Source organism: Rhinopithecus bieti, unplaced genomic scaffold (genome assembly GCF_001698545.2).
Source record: "Rhinopithecus bieti isolate Rb0 unplaced genomic scaffold, ASM169854v2 scaffold_13348, whole genome shotgun sequence".
Taxonomy (NCBI): domain Eukaryota; kingdom Metazoa; phylum Chordata; class Mammalia; order Primates; family Cercopithecidae; genus Rhinopithecus; species Rhinopithecus bieti.
This window is the reverse complement of record NW_016808764.1, coordinates 1,053,028-1,057,763: the sequence shown is the minus strand read 5'-3', so window position 1 is coordinate 1,057,763 and position 4,736 is coordinate 1,053,028.

Genomic DNA, 4,736 nt, shown 5'->3' with positions numbered 1-4,736 from the left:
CCCCCCCCCCCCCCAGAAATGAGTGTCTCTCTCCTATGTTACTTGGGGCTGATTTGGAACCCCTGGCCTCAAGAAATCCTTCCATCTCAGTCTCCTGTGTAGTAGAGATTATAGGCATGAACCACCATTCTGGGTTCCTAATTTCCTCTTCTTAGGAGGAAACTAGTCATTTGGATTAGGGGCCATTCTGATGATCTTATTTTAATTTAATTATCTTTTTAAAGATATTGTCTCCAAATAGTCACATTCTGAAATACTGGAGGTTAGGGTTTCAACATATGAATTCAGAGGAGTCACAATTCAGTTGGTTACCGGTGACAGGTATCCCAGTTACCGGTGGCAAATTCCAAATGGATCTGTGGCAACCTCAATTCTTACCTCCTCAGAAAAAAGAATTCAATTGAGGGGCTTAAGGCAGAGAAAGAGACCCAGGCAAGTTTCAGAGCAGAAGTGGAAGTTTATTTAAAAAGACTTTAGACCAGGAAAGAAAGGCAAGTGTGTCTGGAAGAGTCCCAACTAGAGATGTGAAGGTCAAGTGTGGTGTTTAAACTTGACCCTTTAGGTCAAACTTTAGGGGCTGGCTCCTTTCCCATGATTCTTCCCTTAGGGTGGGCTGCCTGTATGTGCAGTGCCCTCCTTACCCTGGGAGATGAGCACCTGCAGTGTGTTTAGGAAGTTGTACGCATGATGTTTTTATCATTTGTCTTTCCCCTTGGTTATTGATCACATGGTCCTGTGATCAATAGAAAGCCTCCCCACCTGAGGCTTTCTGCCCTTTTCTGGTGGCGTGCCGCTGGAAGGTCAGACTCTGCCATTTTGTCTCTTAGTGCACAGGCCTGGGCAGTTGCTTCTGCCTGGCATCTGTATTCAGCGAACACTTTAGTGCAACAGCTATGGACCATCAGGAAATGGCCACTCCCTGGTGCTAGCTGCCAATTTATCACTTCTAGAGATGCAATGTAATGATTGCCGAACCATCATCTGACATTCCTATGGGTGGGGCAGAGCCCCAATCAAAGCCTATCTACCTGTAACAAGTCTGTAATACTCCTTGTCTATAGTTTCTCAGAGCCCACTCATAGTTGTTCCTTGTCTTCTAGGCACTGCGAGGCTGTGGGAAATTCTGTTCTTTTCAGAGTTTGGGTTGTTAACCAAAAAGAATTTGACAGGTCTCAATCAGTTTAGAGGTTTATTTTGCCAAGGTTGAGGAATATGTCCTGTGTCACAACCTCAGGAGGTCCTGAGAACATGTGTCCAAGGTAGTTGGGTTACAGGTTGGTTTTATACATTTTAGGGAAATGGAAGTTATAGGTGTCATGTGTGTCCGTGTGAAGAGACCACCAAACAGGCTTTGTGTGAGCAATAAAGCTTTTTAATCACCTGGGTGCAGGTGTGCTGAGTCCAAAAAGAGAGTCAGGGAAGGGAAATAAGGGTGGGGCCGTTTTATAGGATTTGGGTAGGTAAAGGAAAATTACAGTCAAAGGGGGGGGGGTTGTTCTCTGGCGGGCAGGAGTGGGGGGTTACAAGGTGCTCAGTGGGGAGTTTTGAGCCAGGATGAGCCAGGAAAAGGAATTTCATAAGATAATATCATCGCTTAAGGCAAGGACTGGCCATTTTCACTTCTTTTATGGTGGAATGTCATCAGTTAAGGCGGGGCAGGGCATTTGCAGTTCTTTTGTGATTCTTCAGTTATTTTAGGCCATCTGGGTGCATACGTGCAAGTCACAGGGGATGCCATGGCTTGGCTTGGGCTCAGGCTCAGAGGACTGACAATAGGTAAAGACATAAATCAACACATGAAAAGTATACATTGGTTTGGTGCAGAAAAATGGGACATCTCTGAGCTGGGGCTCCCAGGTCATAGGTGGATTCAAAGATTTCCTGATTGGCAGCTGGTTGAAAGAGTTAAGCTCTGCCTGAAGAGTTGAAGTCAGCATAAAGAGATGCTTGAGTTAAGGTAAGGAGGGGCAGGGATGGGGAAGCCAAGTTTCTTATCATGTAAATGAAGCCCTCAGGTAGCAAGCTTTTGAGAAAGAAATCTCTTTTCAAGCCTTAAAAGATGTCAGACTCTTCAGAAAATACCTAATAATGAGAGGAGATTCACTACAGAATGCAAATTTCTCCCACAGAGATGCTTTGCAGGACCATTCAAAATGTGTCAAGGAACAACATTTTGGGGTAAAATACTTTTATTTCCTTCTGTGCTTGATCTCTGTCATGTGATGCTATACCAGAATAAGGTTGGAATTTGGTATCTTATTGCTACATAGAGTCTATTTTGCCAGGCTTAAGAGCTCTGTTTTAAGGTTCATGCTTGTCAGTTACCTCTTAAATCCAAAGGGAGGAGGGTATAATGAGGCATGTCTGACCCCTTTTCCCATCATGGCCTGAATTAGTTTTTCCAGTTTCTTTGAGATCCTCTTGGCCAAGGGGGGGCCCATTCAGTCCGTTTGGGGGCTTAGAGTTTTATTTTTAGTATATAGGGCATAGCGCTTTCTCCTTCTGCTTCAAGTAGCTTCAACATTTAGCAAATGTCCTAAGAGAAAATGCCATCAGTGTGAAACCATTCCATTTGCCATTTAAGTCACTGCATCCCTGTTCATCTGCTACAAGCCTTATTGTATCACTTTCTTAGCACTTGCCCTAGCATCATTGCTCTGCCTGGGCCAAGCCCAAATTTTCAGCCTCTGGCTCAAGCCCAGAATTGGCAAAAGGCAGCTAAATCCTAGCTCACTTCTGCAATGCTTTCCCCCGTAGAATTTCACTGCTGCTAGTCTTCATTGTTTCTGCAGCACTGTAATGCCTTTACATGTATACCTTTTGAAACCTATCAAGTTTTTCTTGTTCTTCATGGCAACATGGCTTGCATGAATTTCTCTATCTTATCAGGAAACCAGGTCAGTGGCTGAGTTTAAGGAGGGATGAGTAGTAACTTACAGGTGTTATGAAGAGAGTCTCTGACTTAATCTGGGAGTTGGAGTTGCAGTGGTGTGTTCATATTAAGAAATCCATTCAGTTGTCCACTTAGATATACATGTGCTGGAATGTGTGTTATGTTTCTAATAAAATACATACTTTCCAAAAAGGAAAAGACAACATAGAAAAGAAAAATATAAAGCTATTGCTAAATACAACTTTCCCAAAACTCAGTGAGAAAGTAGCTTTCATATAGAGGCTCTCATTCTTCTCCCAGTTTCTCTGCCCTTAAATTCACACTATTCCTTATCTTATCTTTTCCTGTGTAAAGTGCCACCCTTCTTGATGTGAGGTGATCAACAACCCAGTTCTCACTCTCTTATCCTGCCATTGTACAATTTCCCAAATCTGGGTCCTTGCATCAGGACTGGTTTCCTAGAAATTTGGCAGCATAAGTGGAGATACCTATTGGTATTCCAGCATGGAAAGGGAATTTGGGGCTCCAAATCTCACAGGCTTAGGTGGGGGCAGGTGTATCTTCCCGCTTGGTTTTTCTGACAGAATGATTTACAGGTACATCTGTTTAATGAACACAGTACCTGTTGGTCTGTGCCCATACTCACATCTCTGAAGACATTATTAGTTCTCAGAGACAGCACATTCTTAAGCCATAAGAGAAAAAAAGTAGCTACTCTAGTGCCTGTGAGCTGCAGAGCCCTTCCTTTTCCACAAAGTTAGGAAGTTCAATTATTATTCCTTCCTTCTTCCAGATTGAGACCTAGGTGGCCTGCTGGAATAAGAAAGAGACCATATGCCCCTTCATCAAGGCTCCCTCAATTATGCAAAGAGAAACTGCAAAATGTCTACTCTAGAAAGAGTTCTTTCCCCTCAGTCTCCATCTGGGGAAAGGGATAAGGCTTAATTATAATTATGGTAAGGGCAGTACAGGAGAGATATAAAGTGTCTTAAGAGTGAATTGTGGGATGTGTTAGTGTGAGACCATCATGTTGGGCCAATTTGTGACCTGTCTCTGCAGCCAGGGTCACTGTTTACGTGCTAATCAGATGATGTCTGGAGACGAAGGCTGTCTAACATCAACGTCCCAGTCATTTTATTTCCTTGGTATTTCAATGCATCTTCCATGGTGGATGCTTTCTGGTGGGATTTATCATGAGCTACAGATTTCTCTGTGCCCACACGTGTATATTTATCCATATGTCTTCACCATGTACGCCCTTATCGCCAATCGTTTAAACTTTTTCCTCCATGCTTCAAGAAACCAGTCAGAAATATATTCTTACCTTCAGCCACTGAAATGGGAGTGTATCCAAGTTGGTGGTGTTATGCCCAGACCGTTTATTCCCCGAAGAAGACCACCAGAGTCCAGAGTCAAAGCCAAGCGGCAAGGATCTTTAATGCAAGTTCGAACTTGGTCCCTCCGTTCTACAACATACAAGAGGGCCCCGAATGATGCATGTGCCCGCTTTTTATAGCCCGATGCATACAGGATATGTAAGGTTACAGAGGTACAAAGGAATTCTTTTGGTTGCAGCATCACAACTGGTAATTGGTTAATATTTTAAGTTATACAATTAACAGTTTTCTATTTGTTCCCGCGCATTTAGTAAAACTACAAACGGTTGTGACCTTATCAGGGGCTCTCTAGGTGGTGTTTCTGAGATGTGTGGGGGGGATGTGTTTGTACTGGGCTCAGGAAGTTGGGACAAAATAGAGGGATGTGTTTGTACTGGGCCCAGGACTAAGATATGTGGCAGACACCAGTAATTAGAACAGAACAGAGCAGGACAGAGACTTTCACA